General features: G+C 47.5%; 1 protein-coding gene across 1 annotated transcript in view; it reads right to left on the bottom strand.

The window, feature by feature from the left end:
• The window catches only part of RREB1 (ras responsive element binding protein 1), a 166,815-nt gene extending 166,646 nt beyond the window's left edge, over positions 1-169 (bottom strand). Inside the window, exon 1 of the mRNA XM_070360939.1 lies at positions 49-169. The gene's annotated coding sequence lies outside the window, so the exon portion shown is untranslated. The remainder of the gene's footprint in view (positions 1-48) is intronic.
• Positions 170-24,226: the final 24,057 nt, after the last annotated feature.

The raw sequence follows: 24,226 nt of genomic DNA, 5'->3' as shown, positions 1-24,226 counted from the left end.
AGCGGCTAGGTGGGGTGCCCCCGCCCCCAGCCCTACTCCACTGGAAACCTGGGCTCCGCGCGGGCGCGGGGAGGGGGTGCTGCGAGTCCTGGCCGGGGCGGCGGGGGCGAGGGCAGGTGGCGGGTGGTGACGGGTGGGGTGTGCGTTCCGGGCCGCCAAGTCCAGGAAGGGGGCGGGAAGCTGCCGTCTCAGCTGCAACTTCTGAGCGTGCGAAGCGACTCAGCAACTCTGCGTGCGCCGCGCCCCTCCCCCGCGCCGCCGGCGGGGCTGGGGGCTGCGCGGCGCCGGGGCCCCCGCGCCCGGCACCGCGGGGCGCAGATCGGGGTGCGGGCGAACGGGCCAGGGCCGGCCTGGGCTGCCGGAGGGGCCTGGCCGCCCTGGGGGTAAGACAAGGGGGCACCGCCGGGTGCCCGCGCACGCCCCCCGCCCCCCCCCGCACCGTCCCCACTGGACCCCGCGCGGGCAAGGGGGCGGAGGATGACGGCGGAGCCATGGAGACTGCCCGGTGGATACAGAGGAGAGGGCCGGGCCGTCCGGGGCTGCCCGCATCTCGGCGGCCGATACGGCGCCCAGGGGAAGGGTGGCCAAGTGTCCGTCCCGCCCGGAGCGAGGCCGGCGGTGGAGATTGCCCACCACCCCCCCGACCCGGGAGGGGAGGGGGCTGCGAGGTGGGCGGCAAGGCGAGGGCGAAGGCCACCCGGACCTCCGGGGTCAGCGGCTGTTTGTTCCGCTCCCAAAGGACGGAGCGAGGCCCTGGCCTACCAGCCCGGAGACCCAGCGAGAGCCCCAGCTTCGTGTTTGGAAAGATGGAGCGGTCTAGTTCAGACATCGGGAGGGGCTCAACTTGGGCACCTGGATGGAACGCCTGGGCCGGTCTCGGGTGGGACACGCGGAAGCCCGGCCTGCAGCCCCTCTGGGGGCGGACTGGCGAGATGGAGAAGGATGAAGACGGCTGACCGGGGCCAGGCCCTTCCACTCCTGCAGGGGGGCCTGGAGAGCCCCAGCCGCCGCACCCTTCCGCTAGGAGCAGGTTTACGAATCCTCCAGCGTCCCCGCAAGACTCACAAAGTTCATCTGACTCACTGCAGACTTACTGTGCTTTACGCCCAAGCCTGTTGCTTGGAAAGCGCTAAGGCTTTTAATGGTGGTGTTAAGAACTTGAGTCATTTCAGGGTGTGGGGCTCTCTGAGAGGCAAAGGGGTGGCTTCAAGTGAAAGTCAACTACCTGTCGACCAGCTGAATGATTTAATTACACGCCATCTGAATTTAAAGAGCTTCACATGCTCACTGAGGACAGCTGGACAGTTAGATTCTGAGGTGGACCCGGAAGTTACTTTTTAAGTGAACAAAGTCTGTTTTGCACCAAAACCCCCCCGAGTGACCGGTACAGTGGTCCCTTGGTGTCAGGGAGGTTGGTTCCAGGAACCCCTGCAGATACCAAAATCCAGGGATGCTCAAGACTCATGGAAGATGGTGTCGAATTTGCATATAATCTGTGCACATCCTCCCCTGTGCTTCAGATCGCCTCTAGATTACTTAATAACCCTAATGTAAGATAAATGGTCATAAATACAATAAACGTTCCGTAGACAGTTGTTGGCCTTCAGCAAACTTAAGTTTTGCTTTTTCGAACTTTCTGGAATTTTTTTTTTTCTCAAACGTTTTCTGTTCGAGGTTGGTTGAGTCCACAGGTTACAGCAGGGCCAATTATCCTTTTCTTTTAGATTCAATATATTTAGTTCTTTGACTTCTTTTTAATTAATTTTGTATTTCTTGCCTGTGTGGAGAGGCATGTGGGATTGTAGTTCCCTGACCAGGAGTTGAACCTGTTCCTCCTGCAGTGGAATTGCAGAGTCTTAACCACTGGACTATGAGGGAAGTCCTTTCATCTACTGCAAGATACACATATTTTCAAACTTTGCCATCTTTAATGTCCTATTTGAGAGCATCCTTGAGCCTAGTTTAACTGGCACTGGTTTTCTTTTCTTTTTTTTTAGCAGGACATGAAATTAGGAAGTTTGAGAAATGCTGAGTTAAACAAGTTTATTTGTAACCAAGAAATGCAACAAACAGCCTCGTAGCCCGGCCTTTTGGAGTTCTTGTGTGTGCTTAGGTGTTTGTGAATCACCACACGGAGGTTACGCGTCACAGTTTCCTAAATGTGTGTGTGCGGTCACTAGCTTTGTGAGCATCACTGCTGAGGACTTATACTCCTTTCAGGAAATGCTGCTCTAGGGGTTGCCCCAGATTGGAACACAGCGGAGGAAAGTGTTCACATTTCAAAGCTGTGCTTGAGGATAATCAGGAATCTGTAAATGATAAACTAAACTTGGTGACCTAACAAGAAAGAGCCCATTTAAGGAAATCAGGCAAAACTCTTCCCACTCAGCTGTAGTAGGAACTGAGTCAGGATCAGCTTTAGCGAATTAATTCAGTGAACATTTAGTTCATCAGAAAATGCATGTATCTTAGGACTTCCCTGGTGGTCCAGTGGGTACGACTCTTGAGTTCCCAATGCAGGGGACCCAAGTTCGATCCCTGCTCAGGGAACTAGATCCCACCAGCCACAACTGAGAGTTCTCACCCCACGACTAAGACCCAGCACAGCCAAATAAAAAAAATTTAAAAAGGCAAATTTATGTATCTGATATATACAGTTACTGTTACATTATCTCCTGCATTATTTTGACTTGTACTTATTTAAATCAGACTGGCCTAAGCTACTAGTCAATTACTCCAAAAAATTCCCCCAAAAGATCATTATGGGAAAAATTAAAAATGGTGATGAATACCTAGAAGTGTAATTTTAATTTAAAAAAAAGAGGTATAAAAAATTTCCAAAGAGATTAAATTTAGTATAGGAAAGAAAAAAAAAATGCTTGTCATTCATCCCTTAATAAAGGTTAGAGGCAAGGTTGGATTGTCATAAGTAGCTAAATATTCTACTTGGAATGTTTCTAATATAAATAACAGTGTTTAACATTTTTTAGTATGTAACATAAAACGTTTATTTTCATATATTAGGGTATTCACCATACAATAATCCTGCAAGGTAGATGGAGCAGTCATTCATCCTCAGATTGTAAACTCAACCATTCATTTATGTAACAAGCATGTACCAAGTTCTACACACTAGGCGTTGATGACAGAAAGATGAATATGAGAAATTCCCTCTCTGTGGAAGTTTACATCTGGTGGGAGAGATGGATAAGTATTAATAAAATAACTGTAATACAGTATAGCATTGAGACTTAGAAAGGTTAAGGACTTAAGGAAACTAAAGTAAGGATTTGAGTGGTCTTATGATTTCACTCTCTCTCCTGTGATAGACATGCTCTCATCCTTGCAAACACCCTCATGAAGATAGAGTATTCGAAATAAATAAAATCAAGTATGTTGAACCTTAAGAGCCAAAAAGAAATGTAGAGATTATATAGGCTAACCCACTCATTCCACAGGCTTAGAAACTGAGAGAGAGAAGAAAAATGGATTTGCTCAGGGTTGTACAGTTATGTAATGACCGAATTAAGATTAGAATCAAGGTTTCCTGACTTCCAGCTCTTTGTACTATAAAGAGCTGCCCTACAGTAAGAAGTGGTAAGAAAAGTTTAGTGGAGCCTGTCTCTACTATCCAGCGATGTGTGGGCCCATCTCAATAAAGGTCCAGGGTGATTGTTGAATCTGTGATAAAATACCCCATGACTAAGCACTTATTTAAAGAAATATTTCTAAGCGGAACTGCAAGGGGATTTCAGCTATGTGAGTTCCTTAAAAACAGTCACCATCCTTAAAAGTTGAAGATATATATCTGATAAAAAGTTAATACGGGACATTTGGGGAAATTTGAACACTGGCTGACTACATATTAGAGACTATTAAAGGATTATTGTTACTTGTTTAACCATGAGTGGATTTGTGATTGTGCTATTTCAAAAAAGGAGTTCTCATGTCTTAGGTGTATATTGTGAAATGTTTGCACTGAAATTATATAATGTCTGGGATTAAAATAATCCAGTTTTTGGGGGGAGTAGGGGAGGAGAGAAAATGAAAACTCTTAAGTCCATGTGCTGCAACTGGAAAATAGATATGTGAGCATATATAGTATGTATATTAGTAATTATATACATTATATATAGTAACATAAATGCCACTTCTGTGTGACTTCCAAATTTTCCAAAATAAAGAGACTCTTCTGAGTCAGTGAACTCCGGGAGCTGGTGATGGGCAGGGAGGCCTGGCGTGCTGCGTTCATGGGGTCGCAAAGAGTCGGACACGACTGAGCGACTGACCTGATCTGATCTGATAAAAGAAAAATTAATTAGTCTGCCCCCCACCCCCACCAACATCCACTCTCAAGGAAAAAAAAATATCTTCTTAAAGTTGAAATGCCTTCTTGTAAGTTTCATGAAGTTATTTTCCTAACAATGGAATCAAGGTTAGGGAGAAGTATGATGCTAATTTTAATTGCTGGCATTTGCATAGGCTAGTACCTTATAATTTACAAAAGATTTATTTTTCTGATTAGTTTAGGCCTGAAGTTGAAAGGCAAAGCATCCCAGTTGTGTTCTTCAAAGAACAAGGCCTGAAGCCCTGTCAGAAAATTAAATTTTCTTAGCATTTTTAAATGGTAGTAAAAATCCAAAGGATTTTCAGAAGTGCTGAAACTGGGCACACGCTGAGCTGCTTCTGCCTTGCAAGAAGACGTTTTTCCTTTTCATTTTAGGTACTCAGAAGGCAATGTGCTCTGATATATCTCAGCCGGTTGACATTCTTCCCAGGGAGTATTAAGTCAGTCCCAAAGCCATATCACCATGGAATCTATAGTATTATTAAGGGCCTCTTTGTGGCTAAGAAGCATTGGTGTGTTACTGTTTTATTATAAGATTTATAGAGCTGGTTTACAATACTGCGTTCTTAATTGTGTGCATAATATATTTAAAACACATGTGGTAGTGCAGTTTGTGTCCCATATTGAGTGACTTTGGGCTTTTTTCCCATTCTATTCAATAAGGTATACCTGTTATCTGAAAATTATCAGAATATCAGACAACACAAGGAATGTGGTGAATTTAAAGGTGAATTTAAAATTTAAATTCACTATCATTCAATAAATATTTTATTGGCAATACTTCTTATTTTGTAGAGAGCTAAAAAACTCTACCCGTGGTCATGTATGAATGTGAGAGTTGGACTGTGAAGAAAGCTGAGCGCCAAAGAATTGATGCTTTTAAACTGTGGTGTTGGAGAAGACTCTTGAGAGTCCCTTGGACTGCAAGGAGGTCCAACCAATCCATCCTAAAGGAGATCAGTCCTAGGTGTTCATTGGAAGGACTGATGCTGAAGCTGAAACTCCAATACTTTGACCACCTCATGCAAAGAGTTGACTCACTGGAGAGGACCCTGATGCTGGGAGGGATTGGGGGCAGGAGGAGAAGGGGACGACAGAGGATGAGATGGCTGGATTGCATCACCGACTCGATGGACATAGGTTTGGGTGGACTCCAGGAGTTGGTGATGGACAGGGAGGCCTGGTGTGCTGTGATTCATGGGGTCGCAAAGAGTCAGACATGACTGAGCGACTGAACTGAACTGAACTGAAAATACTCTAAGGTGGGTAGAATTTCCAAGCACATGGAAATGAAACTAATTGCAGAACGAGACTGCCTTCCTGTGCTCAGAGGTTTAGGGGAAAGTAGTTTCATCTCATCTTGCTTAAATTATTATTTAAAAACATTTTTTTTTAATTGGAGTATTCATTTTGTTTGAATGACAGAAAACACTCTAAGGACATGTTGAGCATCCCGTCCTGCTTTCTGCTCTAAATCAGGTCCCCAGCTGGTGGCTGAAGATGCCCGTGAGGTCACTGAGTCACTGCAAGGGCTGCTTTATACTCATGAGGTGTTTTCCATAGACCAAGAAAATGATCAGTGTTGGAAAGTTGTTCAGTCGCTGTGTCCAATGCTTTGCAACCCTGTGGACTACAACACACCAGGCTCCTCTGCCCTTCATCATCTCCCAGAGTTTGCTCAAACTCATGTGCATTGAGTTGGTGATGCTATTCAACCATCTCATCCTCTACCGCCCCCTTCTCCTTTTGCCTTCCATCTTTCCCAACATCAGGGTCATTTCCAATGAGTCGGGTCTTGGCATCAGGTGGCCAAAGCACATGTTTGTCATTAACTAATAAACTGCAAATTTAAAGTTTTCTTGAATATAAAGTATGACTTTGTTCTTATGTATCTTTTAAACTACTGAGTACTAAAAATAAAACTATCTTGTATTTGGAAGGAGGCTAGAAAGAAGAACCAGCTCTCTCGGTGAGAGGCTCTTTGTCAGTTTTGTAAAGCAAATTCCCTCTCTAGCCTTTTTCTACGTAACACATAATACTCTTTCATCGTTGTTGAATGCATAGTATATGACACTGCGCCGAGGATAAGCCAACGCACTGACCTGAGTTGTTTCGTCCTTTGGAATCAGAACTGGAAGTTCTAGGCGTACCATCCTTTATATACCTGCCACTTTTTATACCTACCTAATAGACTCACTTTCCAATCCCAAAGAAAGGCAGCGCCAAAGGATGCTCAAACTACCGCACAATTGCACTCATCTCACAGGCTAGTAAAGTCATGCTCAAAATTCTCCAAGCCAGGCTTCAGCAATACGTGAACCGTGAACTTCCTGATGTTCAAGCTGATTTTAGAAAAGGCAGAGGAACCAGAGATCAAATTGCCAACATCCGCTGGATCATCGAAAAAGCAAGAGAGTTCCAGAAAAACATCTATTTCTGCTTTATTGACTATGCCAAAGCCTTTGACTGTGTGGATCACAATAAACTGTGGAAAATTCTTCAAGAGATGGGAATACCAGACCATCTGACCTGCCTCTTGAGAAACCTATATGCAGGTCAGGAAGCAACAGTTAGAACTGGACGTGGAACAACAGACTGGTTCCAAAGAGGAAAAGGAGTACGTCAAGGCTGTATATTGTCACCCAATTTATTTAACTTATACGCAGAGTACATCATAAGAAATGCTGGGCTGGAAGAAACACAAGTTGGAATCAAGATTGCTGGGAGAAATATCAATAACCTCAGATATGCCGAGTGGGGAGATGACACCACCCTTATGGCAGAAAGTGAAGAGGAACTAAAAAGCCTCTTGATGAGAGTGAAAGAGGAGGGTGAAAAAGTTGGCTTAAAGCTCAACATTCTGAAAACTAAGATCATGGCATCTGGTCCCATCACTTCATGGGAAATAGATGGGGAAACAGTGGAAACAGTGTCAGACTTTATTTTTTTGGCCTCCAAAATCACTGCAGATGGTGATTGCAGCCATGAGATTAAAAGACACTTACTCCTTGGAAGGAAAGTTATGACCAACCTAGATAGCATATTCAAAAGCAGAGACATTACTTTGCCAACAAAGGTCTGTCTAGTCAAGGCTATGGTTTTTCCAGTGGTCATGTATGGATGTGAGAGTTGGACTGTGAAGAAAGCTGAGTGCCAAAGAATTGATGCTTTTGAACTGTGGTGTTGGAGAAGACTCTTGAGAGGCCCTTGGACTGCAAGGAGATCCAACCAGTCCATCCTAAAGGAGATCAGTCCTGGGTGTTCATAGGACTGATGCTGAAGCTGAAACTCCAATTCTTTGGCTACCTCATGCGAAGAGTTGACTCATTGGAAAAGACCCTGATGCTGGGAGGGATTGGGGGCAGGAGGAGAAGGGGACGACAGAGGATGAGATGGCTGGATGGCATCACCGACTTGATGGACATGAGTTTGAGTGAACTCCAGGAGGTGGTGATGGACAGGGAGGCCTGGTGTGCTGTGATTCATGGGGTCGCAAAGAGTTGAACATGACTGAGCGACTGAACTGAACTGAACTGAACTGAGTAGACTCACTTTAGTGTCCAAAGCCAAGAAACAGTTTCACAATCTGTGCGTACTCCTGGATCTGAATTTTCCAAGGCATAGCTTTCTACAGGAACTCTTTATAGGCTTGGAAATGGTCAGAAATACAAATGTTGTCCAGAGTGTTTTGGAAGGCTCTTAATACAGAGTCAAATTTTATTATCTACATTTCTTTACTTGGGCTTCCCTGGTGGCTCAGATGGTAAAGAATCCACGTGCAATGCAGGAGACCCGGGATTCAGTCCCTGGGTCAGGAAGATCCCCTGGAAAAGGGAATGGCAACCCACTCCAGTATTCTTGCCTGGAGAATCTCATGGACAGAGGATCCTGGTAGGCTACAGTTCATGGGGTCACAAAAGAGTTGGACAGAACTGAGCAACTAACACTACGCTTTTTTCTTTACTTGCTGTTTATCACTTTCCCGCCCTCCCTCCCTCCCTCCATCTCTCCCTCCCTTCCTCTTTCTTTCTTTCCTTTTAATTCTTGGATTATTACAACAAGCAAGCAGATGGCATCATTGCCGAGTGGGGTTCCAGGGTGAAGGATGATACACCAAGCTCCCTAGTCATAATTGGAGGTGAGATTAGTTGGGAGAGTCTTATTTATTAGCAAATCCTCTTCATTTCATTTATTCTCCCATGATTATTTGCCACTTCCTAAGCCCTTATGCTGCACCTGGCCTGTTATCGTAATCTTCACAACAATCCTACCAGGCAAATATTCTTATTTTTCCATTTTGCAGATGAGGAATTTGACATTGAAAGAGGTAAGTAATTTATCTAAGTGACAGAATTAAGATTTGAACCTTGCTCCGTGACTCCAAACCCTTAACCAGCTCAGATGACTCACTTTCCTCCTCAGGAAGAGTTGAAACTCACGTGGGGCCTCCTTACCTGCTCTCTAGTCTAAAGCCTTGAGCACCTGCCTCTTCTTATCTTCAGAAGGGCAAGAATTGCTGTAAACTGAACCAGAATAACAACAGCTGTTTCCTTGGACCATCCATCATTAGCCACTTCTTCCTTCATCCCTGCCCAGCGAATAGTAGGTTGGTAAGTGGCTTAACTGCTACCAAGATCATCCATTCTACGCACAGATGGCTCTGGGCTAGTTATGACTTAACCTAATTATTCTGGCCTTTCTAACTTTTCACTTCTAGAAATAGTCACTTAAAAGGGGGAAGATTTTGAAAGACTTATTTAGGTCTTACTCTCTTATGGGAGAGGGAAATTATTTTTGAGGCAAATGAGCCCTCAATTTCCCAAAGAAGGGGAGATTATTATTTGTCTAAGTAGAAGTTAATTGGGAGAATTGACACATAAAAGCTGTTAACAGTAATGGTCCATGGAGGCTGAAAGGTCACACTGTCCAACACATATGGTGGCTAAAAAATGGGCCATCTTCCTGGCTGTACTTCATCCCGAGGCTCTCTTGGGTGTCTGGATATGGAACTCACTCTCTCACCTTCTAAACTCTTCTCAGGACCCCACGCTGTTTTACCATCCGTGGAAGACTTGGGTCTTCTTCAGTGTGGCTCTAATTTTGAGCCAGATGGAGATGAAACCTTTCTAACCACCCTACTTTAAATCCAATAGGATTGTCTGCCAGAAAAAAGCTCTGCCCCTTCTTGTATTGTTGTTGTGGTTCAGCTGCTAAGTTGTGTTCAACTCTGCAACCCCGTGGACTGCAGGATGCTAGGCTTCCCTGTCCTCCACTATCTCCCGGAGTTTGCACAAATTCATATCCATTGAGTTGGCGGTGCTACTAACCATCTCATCCTCTGTCGTCCCCTTCTCCTCCTGCCTTCAATCTTTCCCAGCATCAAGGTCTTTTCCAAAGAGTCAGCTCTACGCATCAGGTGGCCAAAGTATTGGAGCTTCAACATCAGTTCTTCCAATGAGTGGTCAGGGTTGATTTCCTTTGGGACGGACTGGTTTGATCTCCTTACAGTCTAAAAGTCTCCCAGTCTTCTCCAGCACTACAGTTTTTGTACTAGAAAGACAAAAACCCTTTGTGGGCAGGATGAGCTGGCATCTATAATGTCTCCCATGTGCTGTATTAGAGAAGGAAATGGCAACCCACTCCAGTGTTCTTGCCCAGGAAATCCCATGGACAGAAGAGCCTGTGGGCTACAGCCCATGGGGTTATAAAGGGTCAAACACGACCTCGGGACTAAACAACAACGCACTGTATACGTTGTCACCACTCCTTTGGGACAGAAATAAGAGGAAGCCACTCACATCTGGGAGATGGGAAGAAGGGGCGTGTCTTAGCAAGACCCGAAATCCTGGTCCTAGGTTTCTAGGTCCAAGGAGGCGGTGAGACAGCTTGCAGACGGCAAGTGGTCAGTGTCAGGCAGCAGCGCCTGCACGGGCCCTGGAGGTGGGGTGGGGGCACTGGACAAAGAGAAGACCAGACCCTGACTTTCAGAGCTGCTAGCATCCCTCAGCCAGCTGAATGGCTGCATCCTTCATGGAAATAGCTGAGACTATGGCATCAGGTCAGACCCTGAGAACTGGCTGCCTGCCAGTGCCCAGGGAGAGGCCGGGGTCTCCCACCCAGGAGACTAAGACAGTAAGCTGGGCTCTTGTGCCCGCCCGGGGCCTGACACGCCTGCCTGCCTGCCTGCCTGGGATTCCGGCTCCCAGCCCTGCCCTGTGGAAGGAGCTCAATGTTTTCAATACTGTTTGTCCTCTTGCCCGAATAGCAAAGAGATTGAAGTCAGAAGATGTGACTGTGTGTTTTTTCCCCCTGGACTTGGTTTACAGTTGCACTTTACACTGTGCTGATGTCTTTCATGTTGAAGCAAAAGCAGCATTTCAATCCGAGAATTCAGGTGCTGAGAGTCTGATCTGACTATTGCTCTTGCCGGGAGGAGGCAGGTTCAACCCTTGTCAACCGTGTGCTGACTTGTTAACACTACCCATGTCCGAAGTAGCAGGCTCCAATGGGTCTCAAAATAGAGCCAACGCACATGGCCGATAAGATCCCAGTGCGCAGAGGTAATGTTACACCATCTATGACATAACTTCTAGAATAATCACTGCTGCCCTTTGCTCCAGAATCCAGCTCCAGTGCCTGAAAAAAAAAAGTGGAAAGTCCTCAAACAGTTCGGGGCTCAGAACTGTGTGTACTTTCCTTGAAGTTGGTTAAACTTCCACTCGCTTCGGAAGCTGATAATAAGCAGTGTGCAGCCAGCCCTCGCTTATTCTTTCTTCTCCTTTTTTGCTTTAGAGGGACAGATCCCCAAACAAGCCTTCTGGTGGCCATTAAGAAGGACACAGTTCTTTTCTGAAGCGCGTGCCGGCGTTTTACAAAGCACAGCGCACAGAAGAAGCGGTTGGCACACAGGGGCATGGTCGGGTTCCCGGGGACAGAGTGTGGCTGATTTCGGGCAGAGACCCTGCTTTAGCGTAGTGATGAGGGTGCGCTCACTTAAGGAGCAGGGAGTCAGGGCATCTCAGTACATTGGTTTTCCAGGCTGTGCAACGACGTGGCTGAAGGAAGGGGGAAGCCCTATCTCAAAAGAAACTTTAGACCTGGGGGCCTGAGGTCAGGTATCTTGCCCCTCCCCCCAGAAAGACCTGACTCTCCATGCCTGCGCTCCTGGAAAGCTGCCTGTGGGTGAGAATGTGCTCTCATATTTATAGAGGAAACCAGGAAGCGGGGAGTCGCAGCCCGGGCTTCCTGGTCCCGCTGCTGACTCACTCTGGTATCTCTGGGGCCATTTCCTTCATTTCTCTGTACCTCAGTTTCTCAGTTAAATGAGGGTGGAAGTGGAATTCCCCCCGGGGCGCTGGGAGCACCTAATTCATGTTTATGCTTCTTGGAGATAACTGGGATCAAGAGGTCCTCGGGCCAGGGAGCATCACTCCCTGAGAGATTACATCTTTATGGTCTCCTCTAGGCAGTCACCAAATAAATGGCATTCAGTCTGGGGTCATCTTCCTGACGGTCCAGCTCTCTACTCTGTGACGCCCCCGCCCCTCCTCTTCCCCCCTGACCCCCAGTTATGTCCTCTGCAGGAAGCACTGTGTCTAAAGGGAAGGAGACTTCAGTGTCTCTTTGCTCTTTCCAGAATCCTGCTGGCCCATAAGTGTAGGCGAGAGAGGTTTTGGAGGAAAGGGCTGGGAGGCTGCCAAGCGCACCTCGTTCAGGCACAACCCTCCAGGTTCTTTTAAGAAATTTTGTCTGGCCCTTTGCACTTGATTTCCTTTTCCCCTTTCAGGGTGTTGACCTCAGTGGCTACAGCGCATACATCACTTCCTCTGCAGGGGGGTCTGTTTTGTCTCCTGCTGGGTCTGAAATGTCACGTAATTTGTCGTGTTTTGCTGGATTAGTTGGGGGTTTGTTTGTTGGGTGATTTGTTGTGCTGTGCTCAGGCTTGTCTGACTCTGTGTGACCCCATGGACTGTGGCCACCACGCTCCTCTGTCCATGGAAGTTTCCAGGCAAGAATGCTGGAGTGGGTTGCCATTTCCTTCTCCAGGGGATCTTCCTGACCAAGGAATCGAACCCACGTCTCTTGTGTCTCCGGCATTGCAGGTGAATTCTTTACCACTGGCGCCACCTGAGAAGCCCTTCTTTGTTGGGTGGTATTCACAAATTGTGGACTTCCCTAATAGCTCAGTTGGTAAAGAATATGCCTGCAATGCAGGAGACCTCGGTTTGATCCCTGGGTAGGGAAGATCCGATGGAGAAGGGATAGGCTATCCACGCCAGTATTCTCGGGCTTCCCTTGTAAGGGAAAGAACCTGCTGTTCAGCTGGTAAAGAACCTGCCCGCAATGTAGGATACCTGGGTTTGATCCCTGGGTTGGGAAGACCCCCCTGGAGAAGGGAAAAGCTACCCACTCCAGTATCCTGGCCTGGAGAATTCCATTGACTGTATAGTCCATGGGGCCTCGAAAAGTCAGACACGCTGAGCGCCTTTCACTCCCAAACTGTCACCTGGGCCCAGCCCCTCGCCCTGTCTCCCTCCCAATGAGCGAGGTGACGGCAGTTTGCAGCCCGCAGCATTTACCGAGAGACAGACCTGTGTCTGTTTCTCTCTGTTACCGGTGTTGGTGCCTCTACAGGGAGTTCCCCTGCGAGGGTGAAAGACCAACAAAGCCCACAGGGCTCTTATCTCTTCTTCCTGCTGTGCCAACTGGCGGCTCTGGGGCTTTGCTCATTTTCTGAACTTCGTTGCAGGGTGGCTCTCCAAGCCTGCCATCCAGAACAAGGTCAGAGCTCCGGTCTTTTCCTCTTCAGAGGCAGCAGCCTTTCCATGGTTTGTCACAGATGGCTTTTCCCATTCCTGGAGGCAGTGTTTCCCTGCTCTCATAAGTACGTGTTGGTAGGTACACTTGGAATTTATTAACTCATTCTGCAAGCTTTATTTACTTACCACCACGTGCCAGGCACCCTAGACGCTGGGCCTGTGACAGGAATTAAGACTGAGCTGGGCTCTCTGAGAGCTGGGCTGGGGGCAGGGCCGTGGGCTCGAGGTTGCAGGTAATGATGGGCTGGGTTGAGAAGGACATGCAGACTCCCAGCTGACAATGCGAGGCAAAAGATGATTAGTGCTAGAGCCTAATACTATTAATAGTATTCTAATATCATATCGAGTGTGGTATCATTATTTATTATAACAGAAATATTTCAGGACTTCCCTGGAAGTCCAGTGGCTAAGACTCCACACTCCTAGTGCAGAGGGCCTGCATTTGAACCCTGGTCAGGGAACTAGAGCCCACATATGGCAACTCAAGATCCCCATACTGCAATGAAGACCTGGTGCAGCCAAATTAATAAATCAATATATTAAAAAAATTATATAAAAAAACTCTCCCTAGGCTCTTACTGTGTGCCAAGCACTGTGCTATGTAATCTCATCTAATCCCCACTCCACCCTTCGTGTGGAGCTGTAACCTCATCCTGATTTTCCAGAAGAAAGGAGCAGAGACCAGGGAGGCTCAGTTCTGAGCTCAGGGTCACTAGCTGATTTCAGCTTTAGGTGCGAGGATGAGGATGTGCGGCGCAGAGAAAGGGAAGCTCGCAGGGAGTCCTTCAGGACCGGAGCCCGCCTGCCCCCGGCACAGCACGCGGATGAAGCCTGCCCCCGTCTCCCTGTGTTCTGGGTGGGTGATGTGCTCCGCAGCACATCAGCGTCTTCAGAACTGGCCCCTCTGGGGCCGTCCCAGCTCAGCAGTGTCTCAGGGAGCTCTTATTGGTCTTAGGAAAACTTCGGACCTTTCTGCCAATCCAGCAAGGGGGAACCTGCTTAGAAAGGGACTTCTGGCGTGATACCAGCGGCTGAATGCTCCCCCTTTATCTGTTTATAAAGAAAAAAAATCTTGGGTTGGCCACAAAGTTCTTTCCGGTGTTCCATACCATCTTACTGAAAAGCCTGAACGCACTTACTTGTTGGCCAGTCCAGTACCTAAGACGATGAGGATGACTGGGTACGTAGACCCCAGATGAGCATGCCTGACTCGAATGTGCTTGCCAAGGTCATCAGCCCTGTCCTTCTGCTATGTTCGAGGACGCAGCCCAGTTCTTATTTGACCTGCAGCGTAATTGGCTGCCAATGCTGTCTTCAGAATGAACCTCTTCTCTCGATTCCCCGTCCTCTTCCCCTCTCTCCGGGCAGTGTGCTTGGTCTTCAGGGTGGGTTCTGTCCGAGGACGCACTGTCTGGTTCAGGTGCTGTGGTTTTCAGAGCTCGTTCATTTCCCTGGGCCTCAGTGATCAGCTTGATGGGAATGGCTTCAGGTCTCTATCTGCGGACTGGATCATTTTTTCCTAAGGCGTTGGAACAGCTACCCATCCAATCTGTGTGGTTCTCAGTAACTTCCGACTCGGAAGGCCCAACACCAGGCTTGTCCTCTGTATCCCGAGCCTTCTTTTTGTGTCCTCCTCTGGGAAGGTCACCACTGGCCATCCTTTAGTCTGAGCCAGGGGACATGGCTGCATCTTTGATTCTTCCCTTTCTTCTCCCACAACAGCTCTTCCTTCAACAGGCTCTGTTGCTGCTTCCTCTTCCTCCAGTCTTTTCCTTTTCGCAGTCCCATCACTGCCCCATTAGCTCATGCGCCATCGACATCTGCTGCCTCAGGGGCTAGTGGTCTTCCTGTGTGAACTCCTGTTCCTGCCAACTGATGCTCAGTCGGGCAGCTGGAACCAAGTTTCCAGAATGCAAATCCCATGATGCGACTCCCCTTCTCAAGGCCCTCCAACAGCTGCTAGCGCTCTTAAGATGGAAGGTAAGTGCTTGGACAGGGCTGGAAAGACATTCTATGACCTGGCCCCAGCTTTTGCTGTTTTCTCTCAGTTTACAATCATACTTGTCCAATTTAACGGGCTCCACCTTGCCCGCATAGTCTTTTGTATGTGCCCATCCGTGTGCCTGATGGCTCCACCTGGTGTTAGGGGTCCAGCTGTGTCCTCCATCCCTCCACCCCCCCTACCCCATCTGTATGTTGAAGTGCTACCCCCTAGTACCTCAGAGTGTGACCTGATTGGAGATCGGATCTTTACAGAGGTAATCACACTAAAGTGAGGTCATTTGGGTGGGCCCTAATCCACTCTGGGACTTCCCTAGTGACTCAGTTTTGAAGAACCCACCTGCCAATGCAAGAGATGTGGGTTCGATCCCCTGGAGGAGGGAATGGCAATCCACTCTAGCGTTCTTGCCTGGAGAGTCCCATGGGCAGAGGAACTTGGCAAGCTACCATCCACGGGGCTCACAAAAGAGTCGGAAGGACTGAGTGACTCAACCACAACAACAAATCCAATATGACTTGTGTCGTTACAAGAGGGGGAAGTTTGCATACAGAGATGCACACAGAGAGAAGACAGGAGAGGACACCCAGGGAGATGTGTCTATAAGCTAAGGAGAGGAGCCTGGAGCGGGTCCTTCCATCACTGCCTCAGGAGGAAGCCCCTCTGGGGACACCTTGGTCTTAGGCTTCCAACCTCCAGACCTGATGAAGCCCCCTCTCCCGTCTGTGTCCTTTGTAACAGCAGCCCCCGCCCTCTAACACACCTGGATACTCCCTGCTTATCTTTTATAGACATGCAGCCTGGTTACCACTTGGCTTTGACCTCCTAGAACGGGCTAGGTGGGCCTCCTCTGTGCTCCCCTGCTTCTCCCCCTCACTGGTGCCTCATTCTTTCTATCAGAGCCTGTTTCCCTCTCTGCTGCTGCTGGTAAGTCGCTTCAGTCGTGTCTGACTCTGTGCGACCCCATAGACGGCAGCCCACCAGGCTCTGCTGCCCCTGGGATTCTCCAGGCAAGAACACTGGAGTGGGTTTCCATTTCCTTCTCCAATGCATGAAAGCGAAAAGTGAAAGTGAAGTTGCTCAGTCGTGTCCGACTCTTAGCGACCCCATGGACTGCAGCCTATCAGGCTCCTCCATCCATGGGATTTTCCAGGCAGGAGTACTGGAGTGGGGTGCCATCGCCTTTTCCGTTTCCCTCTCTACTGGTTGTTTTTTCGTCTGTGCTGCTTATTAGCTGCGCCCTACGAGGGCAGGCAGAGAACTGTCTTCCGAACTGTCGTATCTTCGGGCCTTTGCCAATGGCGGGGACAGGCCTGTATCGGCATCAAATACTGTGTAACAAATGACCCTGCAACTTACTGGCCTAAGACAATGAAGATTTATCATGTTACAGGTTTTGCGGGTCAGGAATTGGGGAGCATCTCTGCAGGGTTGTTCTCCTGGGAGGCTGAAGTCAAGGTGTCCCCAGTCATCTGAAGACTTGACGAGGCTGCAGCTTTTCCTCCAGGTTGGATCTGTCTTGTGGCTGTTGGCAGGAGGCCTCTGGTGTGCCCTGACTCCATCCCAGAAGCTCCTCCGTATGCTGTCTGAGAGCCCATGACTGGGCGGGATTTCTCCAGAGGGATCGACTCAGGAGAAAGAGCTGTGTGTGTTCTAACCTCAGAGGGACCGTGATTTCAGCCACACTGGCCACACTGCTGACATTAGCAGTGACTCAATACAGTTGCCTGTGATGGGAGGGAAATTAGCCTCACCTCTTGGAGGTGATGGAGAAGGCAATGGCACCCCACTCCAGTACTCCTGCCTGGAAAATCCCATGGATGGAGGAGCCTGGTAGGCTGCAGTCCATGGGGTCGCTAAGAGTTGGAAACGACTGAGCATCTTCACTTTCACTTTTCACTTTCATGCATTGGAGAAGGAAATGGCAACCCACTCCAGTGTTCTTGCCTGGAGAATCCCAGGGACAGGGGAGCTTGGTGGGCTGCCGTCTATGGGGTCGCACAGAGTCCGACACGACTAAAGTGACTTAGCAGCAGTAGCAGCAGCAGCTTGGAAACGAAGAATAGCAAAGAATTTGGGGACTTTTTTTTTTTTTTTTTCTGGCTGTAAAAACAGGTACAAAGGTTATTGTCAGAGACATAGCATGATATGGGAGAGCACATGGAGAAGCAGTTGTATTTATGTCAAAAAAGCTAGGCGGAAACACACACTCAGAGGGAAAGGGCATGGGCATCCTCTTTAGTGAGGAGGACTGCAGTGAAGAGACGACTTAAATCACTACATAGGACAGTCCTTTGGGTATTTATTATTATTATTTTTTACATATTTGTTTCTCATTCTACGATTTTATCTATTTTTTCCTAATATATGTATTTGACTGAGTGCAGCTGACTTCCAGTGCTGCCGGTGCACAGCAAGGTGATTCAGTTATACATACACACATGCGTTATTTTTCAGGTTATTTCCATTACAGGTTATTACAAGATACTGACTATAGTTCCCTGTGCTATACAGTAAGCCTTTGTTGCTTGTTGCATATCTATTTTTTAAAATTAGGAATCTAGCATTCTATTCACACCAAGTTAAACAAGTGGAAGCAAAAATGTCAGGTTTTTAGTTAGGCGACAGTTCATACGTTTCTAAAATCTATGTGGTGTACATACTATATATATATATGGATACAAAATCTTTTCTACTACACTTGATAGAAGTTTGAGAAAGAACATCAAAAAAATAAAAGAAGAGATGGAAAAATTAGAAAACATAAACGAAATGAAATGGGAGCACTAAATATGACATAGAAAAGGTGAAACTGACTAGATACAAGTAAAAGATCATCGTATGATGTGGACCTATTTTTGAATACATGAAAGGGTTTGGAATCAATGCACTGAGACAAGACTCCCCCATCCACGGATTCAGCCAGATTCTCCCCGAGCACCCCGCACTGCGTTACTGCCTCCGGCTGGAGGAAGGCTGAGATCCTCCCAGGAGAGCACAAGACGCACAGCAGAGGCGCCCTCGGGGCTCCATCTCTCAGAATTGTGTGTGACGAAGATCAAAGGCCACCCTGCCCTGGGAGCCCTGTCCCTGCTGCCCCCACACTGTCGGATTCCTGGTCTAACTCCACCCCCTCCACCGTTGCTTTCTCTCCTCTCCACCCCTAGCTTTTAATAACAGCTGGTTCTTGTTTTTATTCTCTGATGTATATTTTGGAATTCCTGGTAGCTCAGATGGTAAGGAATCTGCCTGCAATGCCTGAGACCCAGGTTTGATTCCCAGGTTCGGAAGATCCCCTGGAGAAAGAAATGGAAACCCACTCCAGTGTTCTTGCCTGGAGAATCCCATGGACAGAGGAGCCTGATGGGCTACATTCCATGGAGTACCAGAGTCAGACATGACTGAGTGACTAACACTTTCATGATTATTTGTCCCACGTGACCTCAGATCACCAGCTCCTGGGAGACAGAGCTGAGGTGAGTGATGTTTAGGGCTGAGCCTCGTACACATTGAGCACTGAATAAATGTTAACAGACTGTATAGGTCAGTGTGTCACGCACAAGCCTGTGCACTTAATAGCCACCTCAGTTTACATAGCACAGGGGCGGCTGCTGTCATAGCTGGGGGAGCCGGAAAATCACCTTGGCCCTCCTTCCACCCCAGTCCTATTGCTCAGCTTCCCTGAAAAGCTCCACAACCTTGACTTCACTTTTCTTTTCTTTTTTTTTTTTGGCCAAACCTCAGGGATCCTAATTCCCCAGCCAGGGATCGAACCTGGGCCCTTGGAAGTGAAAGCACAGAATCCCAACCACTGGACCACTGGAGAATTCTCTTCACTTCACTTTCTGATGGGTGGCCAGCCTCTGACACAGCCCTTTCTATTTTGTAATGTTCCTTTGCACAGACTGCCTTTTTTCCTTCCCCAGCAATTCATAAGAGTCCGGGAAGTCAGAGGTTTCTAGAAAATCCAAAAGGAAGAGGAGAAAATGGTGGCGGAACATTGTTTGGCCAAACATCTTCAGACCTTCTGCCAGTTTACTCAGTGTCTTAGAACAAGGTGGTAGCGAGGAGCAGAAGCAGGACTCTGGTGGGAGAAGGGAGGGAGGTTCCAGAGGGAGGGGGCATGCATATGCCTATGGCCGATTCATGCTGATGTATGGCACTTCAGTTCAGTTGCTCAGTCGTCTCCGACTCTTTGCGACCCCATCAACTGCAGCATTCCAGGCCTCCCTGTCCATCACCAACTCCAGGAGCTTGCTCAAACTCATGTCCATTGAGTCAGTGATGCCATCCAACCATCTCATCCTCTGTTGTCCCCTTCTCCTCCTGCCTTCAATCTTTCCCTGCATCGGGGTCTTTCCCAAGGAGTCAGTTCTTCACATCAGGTGGCCAAAGTATTGGAGTTTCAGCTTCAGCATCAGTCCTTTCAATGAATATTCAGGACTGATTTTCTTTAGGATGGACTGGTTGGATCTCCTTGCAGTCCAAGGGACTCTCAAGAGTCTTCTCCAACACCACAGTTCAAAAGCATCAATTCTTTGGTGCTCAGCTTTCTTCACAGTCCAACTCTCACATCCACACATGACCACAGGAAAAACCATAGCCTTGACTAGACGGAGGGAATAATAATGGCACCTACCTCCTGGGATTACCGTGAGGCCTGAATGAGGTCATCCATTGGGAATTTGGCATATGACAAGTGCTCAGTAAATACGAGCAATTATTACACCATCCCGGCCTCTGTTTTATTGGGGTAGGGAAGTAGGCAAATCAAAAGATTCCTTATTACCCATGTCAGCTGAGAATCCATATTTCCTCATTTACATATTCTAAATCAGCCATTCCAAATAATTAAACATGTATATGGGCTTCCAAGGTGGCTCAGACAGTAAAGAATCTGCCTGCAAAGCAGGAGATCTAGGTTTGATTCCTGGGTTGGGAGGATCCCTGAAGAAGGGATCCCCTGAAGAAGGGAATGGAGAAGGGAATACATATATAATATATATTTAGTAATAATATATTATAATTATAACAATGTGATCTATAAATATAATAATTATCATTGTACCTAGACATATATATATATATATATATATCTGTTTTTCTAAAGGAAAAAGCTTGCTGGGAACAGTCTGATAGTTTAAGGTGGTGTGTGTGTGTGGGTGCACACCATTTTCTTGATATTTTGCAGAGAGATTCTTACTCTCAGCCTTAGATTGTGACACTGTGTTGGTGGAACCGCTTCCATGAGATCGTGGAGACTCCTCGCCTAAACACGTGCAACCGAGTGAGGCGGGGAAAGAGGTGGATTCTTTTAGATTCTGCCTGACGCTCGTGAAAACCTAGGCTTGGACAGAGTGGACTAGCGCATGAGTCATAGAGAGTAACCGTGAAAGGGTGGGACCTGTTCTCCTGAACTATTTAGATCAGGAGAGACAGGAGAAGGGGATTTTTTTTGGTGGATATCGGCTTCTGAGAAAGAAGTCACAAATTAGGACAATTCCCCATTTCGGTGAAATTTCTTTGTCACGAAGCTTTCTGGTTTATTACTGAGCCCACCTCCACCAATATTTTTCCTCAACTGAAGCCAATTAAGGAAAATTTTTGTCTGAGAATAGAACAACATTACAAGTCCCCAAGCTGATGGTGGAAATCATGAGATTTATTTAAGTGAGGCCCAGGAATCCCTGGGCACCTCTCTCCCCCAGACGCCGTGTCCAGTGCGAGACAGCCTGGCTCCCACACCGACTCACCTGCTACCTTTCCCCCTCCTGATGCTCTTTCTCATGCCTCATTATTTTCCAAAGCATCGGGGTTTCTTTCTTCTAATTTTTCCAAAGGGAATTTTTTGGACAATGGTGTAGCAAAAAAAAAAAAAAAATTAGAGAAAATAACGTAGCTACATTATTTTGTAGGAATGGAGTCTAGTCCTACCTAACCCCAGTTACTTTAACACAGGCCTTAAATTCCCTTCGATTCTCTTATCCCCCTGCAGATAAGATAGAAACTTCAGATATAGTCTCAGGCGGCAAATGAATTGAACAAGAGGAAGAACTCTTGGCTTTCTTTAACTCTAATTTCAACGGCATTTCACTAAGGACATTTAGAGATGGTGGCAGCGGGGTGGGGACAGAGGTTTGTTTTCCTGCTTTTAAAGTGCTGGACTGCTCTTTGCCCTCTCTGTCGCCTTTACCACTCAGCATGACTTCTCTTTTGCAATCGGCGTAGCCTGGCTGTTCAGGATGCCGCCCGTGGGCGCAGCACACGCCCTTCTGAGCCAGAAAGCCAGTAAAAGTGAGGGCTGCTGTTCTGGAAACTTGAATGCACTTGTTTGGGAGGAGTCTCTATGTTGAGAGTCCCACTGAGTAATTTTCATTGTGTTTTCCTAGTTTTTGCCTTCCTTTTGTTGTGTAAGTTCTGGGTCTAAATTCCAGAAGTCAGGTGAACCTGAGTTCGCCGCATCACACCACATCACAGTAGAGAGGGACACGTGAGCCGGGGCCCACCGTGTGGGCGGGAGGCCCTGCCAAGCACGTGCTTGGCACCAAGAGATGGTGCGGCTCTAGTGACGACCTTGACCTCCTGCCCTTTGCCTTGGACCACCTCTGCTTACCAGAGGGGGCCGGTCTCTCCAATTCTCAGGGCGCCTTCTCAGTCTTTGGTTTTTCTCCCCGAACTTGATCATTTCCTTTAGGTCCTGCCCCAGCCTGTGGCTCTTCATTTCTCAGATTCCAGAAGCCAAGGAGGAAGAGGATACGGAGCCGGGAGGGGGCGGGGGTAAAGGGCTCAGACAACCTTGGCCGAGAGGGCTTCGAATTCAGGGTTTCTCGTCCTTCACAGACGGCCGATACGGAGCACAGCAGAGCGGGCTGCTGCGAGGGGACACTTTTTCAACATTAGCGTATCCCCAGATGTGGACTGCCTCAGAGGCAAGGCCCTGGTGTGTAAACTCATCAATATTGCTCAAAACACCTCTGTGTGCATTGCAGGTTAGACTGTGTCTCCCTGAAAGGAAACTTCTTTACAGAAACACAATCTGATCCTGAGGTTCCCGAGTACCAGAGAATGAGGAGGAAAACCACACAAAATGGAATAGGAACACACAGGACAGATGAGGAACAACGACACCCGACACGGGTCACAGGGGTCATGCATGGTTTACATGGGAATGGGTCATTAAAAAAAAAAAACTCCCCAAACAGAAAACATATCATACTCCCAGAGTCTTTAAGGAGGCATTTTGTTACTTTTCCATGATTTCTTCCCTGTAAACTTTGTTTCTTTTCCCCTGGACAAACTCCTCTTTTGCAGGGTGTGTTCATTTACTACGTATGAATGAAATGCATTGGAAAAGAATTTCCTTACTGGAGGGATTGAAAAATCATCAACCTTAGAACTGTATAGACCTAAATTGGAATTGTCATGTTAGCTACCTGTGTGTTGTTCAATATATTCTTGACATCTGGGAATGCACCTGATGGCACGTGTGTGTCCTCCCTACATTCCCCCGTCACGAGTTTTATTTTGGGACTTCAGAATTAGTTTCTAAGAAATGACTTACTGAATTGCTTGTCAAAGTAAAATTAAATTCATTAAAAAAAAAAACCAACAACTGCTTTGGTTTGTATATATTTAATCTACAAATCACTGCAGATGGTGATTGCAGCCATGAAATTAAAAGACACTTACTCCTTGGAAGGAAAGTTATGACCAACCTAGATAGCATATTCAAAAGCAGAGACATTACTTTGCCAACAAAGGTCCGTCTAGTCAAGGCTATGGTTTTTCCTGTGGTCATGTATGGATGTGAGAGTTGGACTGTGAAGAAAGCTGAGCACCAAAGAATTGATGCTTTTGAACTGTGGTGTTGGAGAAGACTCTTGAGAGTTCCTTGGACTGCAAGGAGATCCAACCAGTCCATCCTAAAGGAGATCAGTCCTGGGTGTTCTTTGGAAGGAATGATGCTAAAGCTGAGACTCCAGTACTTTGGCCACCTCATGCAAAGAGTTGACTCATTGGAAAAGACCCTGATGCTGGGAGGGATTGGGGGCAGGAGGAGAAGGGGACGACAGAGGATGAGATGGCTGGATGGCATCACCAACTCGATGGACATGAATTTGAGTGAACTCCGGGAGTTGGTGATGGACAGGGAGGCCTGGTGTGTGCAGTTCATGGGGTCACAAAGAGTCCAACACGACTGAGCGACTGAATTGAACTGAGCTAAACTACCTAGTGAGACTCCAGGTGTTGTTCAGTCGTTCAGTCGTGTCTGGCTCTTTTTGACCCCCTGGACTGTAGCACGCCAGGCTTCCCTGTCCTTTACTATCTCCCTGAGTTTGCTCAAACTCATATCCGTTGAGTCGGTGATGCCATCCAACCATCTCATCCTCTGTCGTCCCCTTCTCCTCCTGCTCTCAATCTTTCCCACCATCAGGGTCTTTTCCAATGAGTCAGTTCTTTGCATCAGGTGGCCAAAGTATTGGAGCTTCAGCTTCAGCATCACTCCTTCCAATGAGTATTCAGGATTGATGTCCTTTAGGATGGACTGGTTGAGACTTGCAGAGAAACATGAAAATAACAGATGGCTCTGCTGTCAAAAGCTCTTGGTCTATTTGACCGAACCACATGAAATCTTGTAGGACAAACACAGCAGAACATCAGTGGTTTCATAAGGTTTGACCTGAGGTTGGAAGAGAAGAGAGAGGCTTCCAGCTGAGGATCGGGGAAGGCTTGAATGCGACACGGCACCAGGCCCTCAGGGGGCCACCCCTCTGAGCATCAGGTACCACATAATAGGAAAGCTCCAGCACGATGGCTGTGTCCACACGCGTCCTTCTGAGCTGTCTGCTTCCACTGATTTCTTGCTCTCAGCATTCCAGCCTGGCCCTTGGGATAGCCACTCAGATGTGAGCTCTGACCTTGGTCCTCTCTCCAGCTGGCTCAGGTTCCATCTCCCTCTGGACCGTCTTGGGAAAACAAGGCTCCTTGATTGGACTTGGCCGCAGAAGACCTTCCTCAAGGTCACCCGTTTGAGTATGTGGAATGCCATTTCAATCCGCC

The sequence above is a fragment of the Bos mutus genome, chromosome 23, assembly GCF_027580195.1.
Source record: "Bos mutus isolate GX-2022 chromosome 23, NWIPB_WYAK_1.1, whole genome shotgun sequence".
Classification (NCBI taxonomy): Eukaryota; Metazoa; Chordata; class Mammalia; order Artiodactyla; family Bovidae; genus Bos; species Bos mutus.
Note: the sequence above shows the minus strand (reverse complement) of the source record. Positions and strands in the feature narration are given on the sequence as shown.